Source organism: Delphinapterus leucas, chromosome 3, assembly GCF_059928025.1.
Source record: "Delphinapterus leucas isolate spDelLeu-1000000601 "Yukka" chromosome 3, BTC_Dleu_Yukka2, whole genome shotgun sequence".
NCBI classification, from domain to species: domain Eukaryota; kingdom Metazoa; phylum Chordata; class Mammalia; order Artiodactyla; family Monodontidae; genus Delphinapterus; species Delphinapterus leucas.
Genome location: NC_143131.1, coordinates 52,360,110 through 52,374,343, shown reverse-complemented (window position 1 = coordinate 52,374,343; position 14,234 = coordinate 52,360,110). Strand labels below are relative to the sequence as shown.

General features: G+C 39.0%; 1 protein-coding gene across 8 annotated transcripts in view; it reads right to left on the bottom strand.

Annotated features, from left to right (window-relative positions):
- The window catches only part of RNF180 (ring finger protein 180), a 298,759-nt gene that overhangs the window by 171,321 nt on the left and 113,204 nt on the right, over nt 1-14,234 (bottom strand). The window lies entirely within an intron of this gene.

The window sequence follows — 14,234 nt, the reverse complement described above, 5'->3', positions numbered from 1 at the left end:
CTAATAGGCACATGAAAAGATTCTCAACATCACTAATTATCAGGGAAATGCAAATCATATGAACACTGAGATATCAATTCATACTTGTCAGAATGGCTATCATCAAAAAGGTAAGAAATAGGAAGTGTTGGTGAGGATGTGGATTAAAGGGAATCGTCATGCACTGGTGGAAATGTAAATTGGTACAGCCACTGTGAAAAACATAATGGAGGTTCCTCAAAAAATTAAAACTAGAACTACCATCCAATCCAGCAATGCTGCTCCTAGGTATTTATCCGAAGAAAATGAAAACAATTATTCAAAAATATATATGCACCCCAATGTTCACAGCAGCATTATTCACAATAGCCAAGATATGGTAGTGACCTAAGTATCCATGAACATATAAATAGATAAATAGAACAGAGAGAGAAAGATGTGGTGTGTGTATATATATATATATATATATATATATACACATACACACATACATACATATATATGGTTGGTATATATATGTTTGTATGGTTGAGTAGTGTGTGTGTGTGTGTGTGTATGTGTGTATGCAGACAATCAAGAACTTTTACATATAGGTATTGATCCATAAGTAAAGAAATGCGAGTGTGAGAAAGTACCCTTAAAAAGAAAAACTTAAAGCTACACATAAGCATCTTCTTTTGAGTCCAAATATGAGTGACTCAAAGAAAGACACTAGCAGTCAGGAGATGAATGACAGATCCCTGCTAAATAAGACTGACTGGCACTAACCTAAACAGAATTGCGCTGGTAAGTGCCAACTGTACCTGTGGGGGAGTGATGGCTCAATTAAAACAAAAATTGATAATGAAGCTACAGATAAAATTTTCTTTTATAGACTATTATTTAGGAAGTACTTTGATGGCTTATTTGTAGACTGTCAATAACAATCTTTTTAACATGTCATAGTTAAAAAGCATTATTCAATTGCAACATATTGAATTATACATTTCCTTTTTGTGATTATTCATTTGAAAACATTAACAAAAGGTTTCTTTCATCTGAACACAACTATCTACCTGCTTCATGATTTGGACTAAACTAATTCACCTCTCTGAACCTGTTTCCTCGTCTATAAAATAAGCATATCTACATGATAGGGTTATTATGAAAATTAGAAATAATATATGCAAAGTGCCTAGCACTCTTCTCTCTTTAACCGCACAGCTAATAAGCAGTAGTTTCAGAATTTAGGGTTTGAATGTAGTAAAAGACAAAATTATTATTAGTAGTACAAGTACCATTCTAAGTCTTAATAGTGGCTTTGAAGTAAAGAACTTCATTATGTAAAAATTTTTATAATAAAACTAAAAGTAAATATTGCATTTGAGAAGGCTCTCCCTCTCACTCCAATATACACAGACTCAATTATACTTGTTTTCAGCTGTTATTTTTCATTTATAATTGAGCATTTAAGGTTCATGAATGATCTTTAACAAACTATTCCAACTCAGTCATGAAAAAGGAGGAAGAAATTAGAATCAACTTTATATCACATTCAACAATTAATAACTGCCTATAATATGCTTAACCTATGAAGTATTAAGATGAAAGACACATAGGTCCTGCCTTTTAGAGGCTCACAGTCTAGACAGAACATGCACACAAATCTTAATGGGTTACATGTCATAATCAAGGTGCTTATAAAGAGCTTAGAAGACAGGGAAGCAGCTAAATTTGCCTGAGTGAGTTGATCAAAGATTAATATTTAAACTCAATCTTGAATGATGAATAAGTTCCTCAATGGAGAATGTAGAGAATCAAAACTAGTTACAGATGCATGAAAGTAAATTATCATTTTCAAGGAACTGAGAGAAACCTGGACCAAAGAGAGGCAACAGTGAGGGTTGACAGAGATGGAATGGAGGAAGGTGAAAAAGGAAATGTAGGGTGGGAATAAACTGTGAATGAGTTTGGATGATTAGCAGACATTTGGTCCTGTCCAAAACCTCTACTGAGTCTTTTGGTCCACACCAAAAGGTCCTTGAAATTTGGTCTTATCAAAAATGTCCATGGGCATATTGTCCATGCCAAACAGTCCTTGACATTTCGTATGGTCACAAACGTCCACACTTAGAAAATGTCCCTGGGTTCACATAGGCCATAGTGTTTATTTATATTTTTGGTTTACAGGATTAATACATAAAAAAGTACTATAATGTTTTATTGGTCCAATGATTGTGTTGTGTCCATAATAACACTTCTTGCCTTGGTAGCCTAGCTGGTAATGGCACACGGGGTTAAGTATATGGACTGGAATTCAAATCTTGAAGAAGAGTGGGATTAATATTAACTATGCATACCAATGATGAGTCCTACAGTTAGAGAAATGCACAGAGGATGACAAGTGGAGGATGGGATCTTGCCATACATGGTGTGTTAATATGTCACTGGGCATTTGGTTGGATGTGGCTGGGTTGTTAAGTAAGAGCAGAGTTTGAAAGGAGAGGCTTGGTTAAGCCACTATGTAAAATGGGTGGTAAACACATAGATGTAAACACTTTACAAAGCATCTTGGTTTTTCTGGAGGAGTGAGAAATGTGTGGCTTTCCTACCACATAGCAGTGGAATGTAAGAGCACCATGAGGAGACACCAGGCAACCAATTAACACCCTTACAACTATCCCATCACTCAGGGTTAATGGGTAATGTTTCCCTTGAACTGCTGTCCTATAAAGGCACAATCTTGGTCTGTTGCTATTTGGAGAAGTCTTAGGGGATGTGATTCCCACACTTACCTGTCAATCCACATAGACCACCATGCCCTCCTTAGTGCCTACCTATTGGCTGATCCTTCCTATTGGCCAGATGTCAGGTCCATAAGACATAAGAAAGGTTTTCCCTACCAGTAAAGCAGAGACCACTGGTCAGACAGCTACAAAAGAAATAAACAGATAATCCCTCTTCTGTTCCTTGGCAATATGACATCTTTAATTTAAAATTCTCAGGAGGAACGGCCAAGATGGAGGTGTAGAAGGACCCTAAGCTCACCTACTCTCACAAGCACACCAAAATCACAACTGCACAGCAACCATTGATGAAAAAGTCTGGAACCTACCAGAAAAGACCTTCTATAACTAAAGACATAAAGAAGGAACCAAAACAAGACAGTTACGAGGGGGCAGACTTGAGATATAATCAAATCCATATCACCTGGGTGGGTGACCCACAAACTGGAGAATAATTATATTTCAGAGGTTCTGCCACAGGAGTAAGAGTTCTGAGCCCCACGTCAGGCTCCCGAGCCCAGGGGTCAACACCAGGAAGAGGAGTCCCCAGAGCATTTAGCTTTGATGACCAGCAAGGCTTGATTGCAGGAGCTCCACAGGATTAGGGGAAATAGAGAATTCAATCTTACAAGGGTGCACAGAAACTCTCACATATGCCAGGACCAAGGGCAAAAGCAGTAATTTGATAGGAGACTGAGACAGACCTACCTTCTGGTCTTGGAGGGTCTCCAGGGGGAGGGAGGGGGTGGCTGTGGCTCACCCTGGGGACATAGACACTGGTGGCAAGCCTATTGGGGAGCATTCATCTGTGTGACCTCTCCTGGAAGCTGACATCTTGGCACCAAGACCTGGCCCTACCTAACAGCCCATAGGCTCCAATGTTGGGATACCTCAGGCCAAACAACCGACAAGGCGGGAACACAGCCCCACCCATTAGCAGAGAGGCTGCTTAAAGTCTTCCTGAGCACACAGCTGCCCAATAAACACACCCCTTGATAAGGCCCTGCTCACCAGAGGGTCAAAACCCAACTCCACCCACCAGTGCACAGACACTGGTCCCTCCCACCAGAAAGCCTGCACAAGACTCTAGACCAGCAGTCCCCAACCTTTTTGGCACCAGGGACCAGTTTCATGGAAGACAATTTTTTCATGGACCGGGGGTGGGGGGATGGTTTCGGGATGATTCAAGTGCATTACATTTATTGTGCACTTTATTTCTATTATTATTACATTGCAATATGTAATGAAATAATTATACAACTCACCATAATGCAGAATCAGTGGGAGCCCTGAGCTTGTTTTCCTGCAACTAGATGGTCCCATCTGGGGGTGATGGGAGACAGTGACCCAAAGTGTGTTGCTTATGTCCAGTCTACTCCGTAATCTCGTTTTGGTTGCTGTCACTGCAGAAAACCCTGCTTCACAAAGACAGAATGTTGGAAATGGAAGCAGGCTTTTCAGTGCTTTTGTGGCAATCTCAGGATATTCCACCTTCACTTTAATCCAAAACGCATGGAGATTTGAAGTTGTCTCAAACACACTTTAAGGCCACCATCATTTGTGATCTCAAGCAGTTGATCCTCTTCTAGCTTGGACAAAGTTGATTCACCTGGCTTATTCACAAATGGGTCGCGGATCCATTCCTTCCCAGTTCGGGGGTCTTTCGTGGTTGGGAAGTAATGCTCAAACTCTTTTCAAAGCTGAGATAGGTGACCACGCACCAGCTGGGAGAAAGCTGGTCCTGGCGCAGTCTCTTTCAAAATCTCTGCTAATGTATGAAACATGTCAAAAATCCCAATGTTCACTCATCGCCCCCATAATTCCAGTTTGGCTTTGAATGCCATCACTTTATCTGCTGACGTGAACACAGTTGTCCTTCTCCCCTGAAGCGACAGACTGAGTTCATTGAGCAGGTTGACTATGTCACACAAGTAAGCAAGTTTTACGACCCATTCTGTGTCACTGAAATGTGCTGCCAGTGGTGACTGTTTTTCTAAAAGAAATCCCTGGAGCGGCTCTCGTAACTCAAAACTCTGGCCAGTGATCTACCTTTAGAAAGCCATCTCACTTCTGTGTATAAGAGAAGACATGTGTGCTCTATGTCCATCTCCTCACAGAGGTGTGCAAACAGACATGAGTTAAAGGCATGTACTTTAATGTGGTTGATAATGTTAATCACATCCTGCAAAACGTTCTTAAGTTCAGGTGACATTTTTTGGATAGCAGCATTTCTCTATGGATGACAGTGTGTAGACCCACATTCAGAAGCAACCTCTTTGACCTGAGTAGTGAAACCAGAAAGCCATCCAGTCATGGAAGCTGCTCTGTCTGTGCATATGCCAACACAAAATGATCAATTCAGTTTTGCTGATATGTAATCATTCAAAGGCTTGAATAATTCTGCAGCTGTGGTGCTGGCTGGTAACAAAAGTGCACATAACATATCCTCATGCACATCCTCCTGAAAAATATATCTCACAAAAACAAGCATTGTGTCCTTGTTGTCAACACTGGTAGACTTGTCAACCTGGATTTTGTACCACGGAGACTCATTAATCTTCTCTAACAATTGTGCCTCAGTATCCTCTGTTATTTCATCAGTTTGTCTAATTGTGGTGCTAGCTGATAGAGGAACACGTGCCACCTTTTGAACTGCAGCCTCTCCTAAAAGTTCATGACAAATGTACTTAGCAGCAGGCAGGATCAACTATTCACCAACAGTAAAGGGCTTCTTAGCTTTAACAATGCAGTTAGCCACTAAGAATGATGCTCTCAGTGCAGACACACAGATGAAGTGTTGGCTTTCAATAAGTGCTTCTGTTCTTCATATTCACGTTTTTTTCTTTTGAAAAACTCCAAAGGCTTGTCTTTTAATGCTCTCCGCGTGGCGAAGCAGTTTTGAAGGTTTCATGGCTTTGGTGGATAGCCGGTTGCCAATATTCTACAAAGTGGGCTTGGAGAATGTGAATCACCTGTTGCAATGAACCTGCAATTTAAGTAGGACGCTTTGCATTTTCTTTTAAATGCAGCTTTCTTTTTGTTGGCAGTCTTAGAGTCTTCTGCTATCTCATCATTGGGTCTTTCCCTCTTTTCAAAGAAGCTTTCCAGCGATGTTTGTTTTTTACTCATTTTGGCTAGGGTTTAGCTTGTGGGCTAACCAAAACTGTGACTGAGACAAGTACGCAGTGCGGGAAAGAGGTGCAGACAGAAGTGGTAAATAAAATAATGGGTGGGCCACATGCGGACTAAAATAAGTGTCAGATTCTGACTTAAAGCCTGCCACCAGATGCAGCTTAATTATCACCTGCCACTCACTGATAGGGTTTTGATATGAGTCTGCAAGCAATTGATTTATTATGGTCTCTGTGCAGTCAAACCACTCTGCTAATGATAATCTGTATTTGCAGCCTCTCTCCAGCGCTAGCATCACCGCACCTCAGCTCCACCTCAGATCATCAGGCATTAGATTCTCATAATGGGTATACAACCTAGATCCCTTGCACACACAGTTCACTGTAGGGTTCATGCTCCTATGAGAACCTAATGTCGCTGCTGATCTGACAGGAAGTGGAGCTCAGGCAGTAATGCAAGCTATGCGGAGCAGGTGTAAATACAGATGAAGCTTTGCTTCCTTGCCTGCCACTCACCTCCTGCTGTGTGGCCCGGTTCCTAACAGGCCATGGACCGGTATCAGTCTGTGTCCCGGGGGTTGGGGACCCCTGCTCTAGACCAGCCTCACCCACCAGGAAGCAGACACCCACCAGAAGTAAGAAAACTACATTCCCAAAGCCTGCAGATGGAGTCTGCAAACACAGGCCACATAATACCCTGGGACCAGCTGGTCCCTGTCCCTTGGGTGACAAGAGGGGAGTGTACTGCTGGGATGCATAGGGTATCTCCTACAGAGGGCCATTTCTCCAAGGTTGAGAAACGTAACTAACCTACCACATACATAAAAATACAAATAGCAATTTACACAAAATGAGGTGGCAGAGTAGTGGAAATCACTGCCACTGAGCAGAAAAAAGAATGAAAAGGAATCAGGACAGTTTAAGAGACCTCTGAGACAACATTAAACACATTAGTATTTGCATTATAGGGGTCCCAGAATGAGGAGAGAGACAGAAAGGGCCTGAGAAAATATTTGAAGAGATATAGCTGAGAATTTCTCTAACCTGGGAAAGGAAACACTCAAGTCCGGGAAGTGCAGAGTCCCATACAAGACTAACCCACAGAGGAACACACCAAGATACACTGTAATCAAAATGACAAAAAATAAAGATAAAGAGAGAATGTTACAAGCAACAAGGGAAAAGTAGCAAGTAACATACAAGGAAACTCCTATAAAGCTATCAGCTGATTTTTCAGCAGAAACTCTGCAAGCCAGGAGGGAGTGGCACAATATACTTAAAGCAAAAAAAGAGGAAAACCTACAACCAAGAATACTCTACCCAGCAAGGCTCTCATTTGGATTATGATGCGGAAACCAAAAGCTTTACACACAAGCAAAAGCTAAAAGAATTCAGCACCACCAAAGCAGCACAAATGCTAAAGAAACTTCTATAGGCAGAAAAGAAAAGGCAACAAATAGAAACAAGAAAATTACAAAATGGAAAAGCTCACTGGTAAAGGCAAACACACAATAAGGATAGGAAAACATCCACACACAAAACTAAGAAGGTTAAAAACCAAAAGTAGCAAAATCATCTGTATTCACACTAAACAGTTAAGGGACACACAAAACAGATGTAAAATATAATATCAAAAACACTAATTGTGAGGGGAGGAAAGTACAAATGCACGGTATCTAAAATGCATTTTAAATTAAGAGATCAGCAACTTAAAACAAGCACATGTACATATGAACTGCTATATAAAAACCTCATGGTAACCACAAAACAAAAATCAATAATATATATGCAAAAAAAGTAAAAGGAATCCAAACATAACAGTGAAGTTAGTCATCAAATAACAAGAGAAGAGAACAAAAGAAGGGGGAAAAAGATATAAAAACAAATCCAGAACATTAACAAAATGGCAAGAGGGACATACATATCATTAATTACCTTAAAAGTAAATGGACTAAGGCTGCAACCAAAAGACACAGACTGGGTGAATGGATACAAAAAGAGGACTCGTATATACTGCCTATGAGAGACTCACTTTAGATCTAGAAACATCTGTAGACTGAAAGTGAGGGGATGGAAAAAGGTATCCCATGAAAATGAAAATCAAAAGAAAACTGAGTAGTAATACTTCTATCAGACAAAATACACTTTAAAATAAAGACTGCCACAAGAGACAAAGAAGGACACTACATAATGATCAAAAGACCAATCCAAGAAAAAGATATAACAATTGTAAATATATATGCATCCAACATAGAAGCACCTCAATATGTAAAGCAAATTTTAACAGAGATAAAAGGAGAAATTGATAGTAACAAAAATAATAGTGGGGGACATTAACACCCCACTTACATCAATGGACAGATCATCCAGACAGTATCAATAAGGAAACACAGGCCTTAAATGACACATCAAACCAGATGGACTTAATTGATATTTATAGAGCATTCCATCTGAAAGCAGCAGAATATACATGAAATGTTCTCTAGGATAGGTCACATGCTGGGTCACAAAGCAAGCCTCAGTAAATTTAAGAAAAGTGAAATCACCTCAACCATCTTTTCTGACCACAATACTATGAGGCTAGAGATCAACTACAGGGAAAAAAACCTGCAAAAACACAAACACATGGAGGCTAAACAATATGCTACTAAACAACCAATGGATCACTGAAGAAATCAAAGAAGAAATAAAAACATTCTTAGAGAAAAATGAAAATGAAAACATGACAATCCAAAACCTATGGGACACAGCAAAAGCAGTTCTAAGAAGGAATTTTAAAGCAATACAAGCTTACCTCAGGAAACAAGAAAAATCTCAAATAAACAACCTAACCTTACACCTGAAGCAACTAGAGAAAAAAGAACAAACAAAACCCTAAGTTAGTAGAAAGAAAGAAATCATAAAGATCAGAGCAGAAATAAATGGAATAGAGGCAAAGAAACAACAGAAAAGATCAATGAAACTAAAAGCTGGTTCTTTGAAAAGATAAATAAAATTGATAAACCGTTAGCCAAACTCATCAAGAAAAAAGGGAGAGGGCTCAAATCAATAAAATTAGAAATGGAAAAGAAGAAGTTACAATGGGCACCACAGAAATACGAAGGATCATGAGAAACTACTACAAGCAGCTATATGCCAATAAAATGGGCAACCTAGAAGAAATGAGCAAATTCTTAGAAAAGTACAATCTCCTAAGACTGAACCAGGAAAAAACAGAAAATAGGAACAGACCAATCACAAGTACTGAAATTAAAACTGTGATTAAGAAACTTCCAACAAACAAAAGTCCAGGACCAGATGGCTTCACAGGCAAGTTCTATCAAACATTTAGAGAAGACTTAACACCTATCCTTCTGAAAATCTTCCAAAAAACTGCAGAGGAAGGAGCATTCCCAAACTCATTCTATGATGCCACCATCACCCCGATACCAAAGCCAGACAAAGATATCACACACACACTTAAAAAAATACAGGCCAATATCAATGATGAAGATAGATGCAAAAATCCTCAACAAAATACTAGCAAACCAACTCCAACAATACATTAAAAGGATGATACACCATGACTAAGTAGGATTTATTCCATGGATGCAAGGATTTTTCCATATCTACAAATCAATCAGTGTGATACACCACATTAACAAATAAAAGAATTAAAACTATATGATCATCTCCATAAATGCATAAAAGAGTTTTGATAAAATTCAATGTCCGTTTATGATAAAAACTCTTCAGAAAGTGGGCATGGCAGGAACATATCTCAACATGATAAAGGCCATATGACAAACCTACAAGTAACATCATATCCAACAGTGAAAATGTAAAAAGATTTCTTCTAAGATCAGGAATAAGACAAGGATGTCCACTCTGGCCACTTTTACTCAACTTAGTTTTGGAAGTCCTAGCCACAGCAATTAGAAAAGAAAAAGAAATAAAATGAATCCAAATTGAAAAGGAAGAAGTAAAACTGTCACTGTTTGCAGATGACATGATGATAGACATAGAAAATCTTAAAAATGTTTACAGAAATCTACTAGAGTTTACCTATGAATTCTGTAAAGTTGCAGGATACAAAATTACTATACAGAAATCTGCTGCATTTCTACACACTAACACCAAAATATCAGGAAGAGAAATTAAGGAAACAGTCCCATTTACCATCACATCAAAAGGAATAAAATACTTAGGACTAAACCTATGTAAGGAGGCAAAAAACCTGTATTCTGAAAAACTGTGTAAAGAAATTGAAGATGACAGAAACAGATGGAAAGATATACCATGTTCCTGGACTGGAAGAATCAATATTGTTAAAATGACCATAGTATCCAAGGCAATTCACATATTCAATGCAATCCCTATCAAATTACCAATGGCATTTGTTTACAGGCTAGAACAAAACTTTTAAAAATTGTACCGAAGCACAAAATAACGTGAATAGCCAAAACAATCTTGAGAAAGAAGAACAGAGCTGGAGAAATCATGCTCCCTGACTTCAGACTATATTACAAAGCAACAGCAATCAAAACAGTATGGTACTGTCACAAAAACAGAAATATAGATCAATGGAACAGGATAGAAAGCCCAGAAATAAACCCACCCACCTATGGTCAATTAATTTACAAAAAAGGAGGCAAGACTATACAATGGAGGAAAGACAGTCTCTTCAATAAATGGTGCTGGGAAAACTGGACAGCTACACGTCAAAGAATGAAATTAGAACATTCTTTAACACCATACACAAAAATAAACTCAAAACGGATTAAAGACCTAAATGTAAGACTGGATACTATAAAACTCTTAGAGGAAAACATCAGAACACTCCTGGACATAAATCGCAGCAATATCTTTTCTGAGCCATCTACTAGAGTAATGGAAAGAAAAACTAAAATAAACAAATGGGAAACTAATTAAACACAAAATCTTTTGTACAGCAAAGGAAACCATAAACAAAATGAAAAGACAACCCACAGAATGGGAGAAAATATTTGCTAACAATGTGACCAACAAAGAATTAATTTCTAAAATATACAGTTTATACAACTTAAAAAAATGGGCAGAAGACCTAAATAGAAATTTCTCAAAAGAAGACATATAGATGGCCAAAAGGCACATGAAAGGATGCTCAATATTGCTAATTATTAGAGAAATGCATATCAAAACTACAATGAGATATCACCTCACACTGGTCAGAATAGCTATCATTAAAAAAGTCTACAATAGTAAATGCTGGAGAGGGTATGGAGAAAACAGAACCCTCCTATACTGTTGGTGGGAATGTAAATTCGTGCAGCCACTATGGAGAACAGTATGGAGGTTCCTTAAAAAACTAAAAATAGAGTTACCATATGATCCAGCAATCTCACTCCTGGGCATATATGTGGAGAAAACTCTAATTAAAAACAATACAAAGACCTCAGTGTTCATAGAAGCACTATTTACAATAGCCAAGACATAGAAGCAACCTAAATGTCCACTGAGAGAGGAATGGATAAAGAAGATGTGGTATATATATATACAGTGGAATATTACTCAGCCATAAAAAAATGAAATAATGTCATTTGCAGCAACGTGGCTGGACCTAGAGATTACCATATTAACTGAACTGAGACACACACATAATGATATAACTTGTATGTGGAATCCAAAAAAATGATACAAATGAACTTATTTACAAAGTAGAAACAGACTCACAGATATAGAAAACCAAGTAATGATTACCATAGGGGATAGTGGTGGGGGGAGAGACAAATTAGGAGTTTGGGATTAACATGTACACACTGCTATATATAAAATAATCAAGAAGAACCTACCGTATAGCACAGAAATCAATATTCTGTATCTTCTAATAAGCTATAATGGGAAAGAATCTGAAAAATAATAGATATATATATAACTGAATCACTTGGCTTTACACCTGAAACTAACACAACACTGTAAGTTAACTATAGTTCAATTTTTTAAAAAGGGTCGAAAAAAAAAAAAAAGAACTTCTTGGAAGGAAAAGAAATAGGAAATTCTCACTTATATGTGGGTTTTTTTTTCAATAAGTATGTTCTACAGTTCCACACCATCCAAGCTGCCAAAGCATGGATATTGAGGGCCAACTGTAGAGTTATAATTGGATTTTGGATTGTGTGGGGGTTGGTGCCCCTAACCTCCATATCATTCCAGGTTCAACTGTAAATAGAATTAAAACCAGATATTGAACTCCAAATCCAACTTAACTGCATGAAATTAAGTTCCAGAGGAGTATAAAGTGACCAGATGTGGAGAATGATTTCTTATGTACGATTCTGGTGCTCCAGGTGAATAACGATTTCTTACTTACATAACGTATGACAATATTTGATATTTAAGTGCCAATACCACATTATTTAGTGATGGCACCTTCAAGACATCATCAACACAGTTCACTGAGTTATTTACTATGCACAGTGTACTGCTGTGTTATACTATACCAGTGATTTATGTACTAACAATGAAAAGGTGAGAAGACACAGACTGATCTACCTATCTATCTATCTACCTACCTACCTACCTACCTATCAGACAATCTATGTGCATCTTTGTGGAAAAGAAATCTCAACGTTAGAAGATGGTGGAGTACAAGGACATGCTCTCACACCCTCTTACAAGAATACCAGAATCACAACTAACTGCTGACCACTCATCAACAGGAAGACACTGGAACTCACCAAAAAAGATACCCCAAATCCAAAGACAAAGGAGAGGCCACAATGAGACAGTAGGAGGGGCACAGTCACAATAAAATAAAATCCCATAACTGCTGGGTGGGTGACCCACAAACTGGAGAACACTTATACCACAGAAGTCCACCCACTGGAGTGAAGGGTCAGAGCCCCACATCAGGCTTCCCAATCTGGGGGTCCGGCAACAGGAGGAGGAATTACTAGAGAACCAGACTTTGAAGTCTACCTGGACTTGACTGCAGGACTTCGAAAGGACTGGGTGAAACAGAGACTCCACTCTTGGAGGGCAAACACAAAGTAGTGTGGGCACTGGGACCCAGGAGAAGGAGCAGTGACCCCATAGGAGACTGAACCAGGCCTACCTGCTAGTGTTGGAGGGTATCCTGCAGAGGCGGGGGTGGCTGTGGCTCACCGTGGGAACAAGGACACTGGCAGCAGAAGTTCTGGGAAGTACTCCTTGGTGTGAGCCCTCCCAGAGTCTTCCATTAACCCCACCAAAGAGCCCAGGTAGGCTCCAGTGTTAGGTCGCCTGAGGCCAAACAACCAACAAGGAGGGAACACAGCCCCACCCATCAGCAGACAACCAGATTAAAGTTTTACTGAGCTTTGCCCTCCAGAGCAACAGACAGCTCTACCTAACAACAGTTCCTCCCATCAGGAAACTTGCACAAGACTCTTAGATAGCCTCATCCACTAAAGGGCAGACAGCAGAAGCAAGAAGAACTACAATCTTGCAGCCTGTGGAACAAAAACCACATTCACAGAAAGATAGACAAGATGAAAAGGCAGAGGGCTATGTACCAAATGAAGGAACAAGACAAAACCCCAGAAAAACAACTAAATTAAGTGGAGATAGGCAACCTTCCAGAAAAAGAATTCAGAATAATTATAGTGAAGATGATCCAGGACCTCAGAAAAAGAATGGAAGCAAAGATCAAGAAGATGCAAGAAATGTTTAACAAAGACCTAGAAGAATTAAAGAACAAACAAACAGATGAACAATACAATAACTGAAATGAAAACTACACTAGAAGGAATCAATAGCAGAATAACTGAGGCAGAAGAACGGATAAGTGACCTGGAAGACAGAATGGTGGAATTCACTGCTGCGGAATGGAATAAAGAATGAAAAGAAATGAAGACAGCCTAAGAGACCACTGGGACAACATTAAACACCACAACATATGCATTATAGTGGTCGCAGAAGGAGAAGAGAGAGAGAAAGGACCCAAGAAAATATTTGAAGTGATTATAGTAGAAAACTTCCCTAACATGTGAAAGGAAATAGCCACCCAAGTCCAGGAAGCACAGAGAGTCCCATACAGGATAAACCCAAGGAGAAACACGCCAAGACACATAGTAATCAAATTGGCAAAAATTAAAGACAAAGAAAAATTACTGAAAGCAGTAAGGGAAAAACAAGATATAAAAAGGGAACTCCCATACGGTTAACAGCTGACTTCTCAGCAGAAACTCTACAAGCCAGAAGGGAGTGGCATGATATACTTAAAGTGATGAAAGGGAAGAACCTACTACCAAGATTACTCTACCAGGCAAGGATCTCATTCAGATTCGATGGAGAAATCAAAAGCTTTACATACAAGCAAAAGCTAAGAGAATTCAGCACCACCAAACCAGCTCTACAAAAA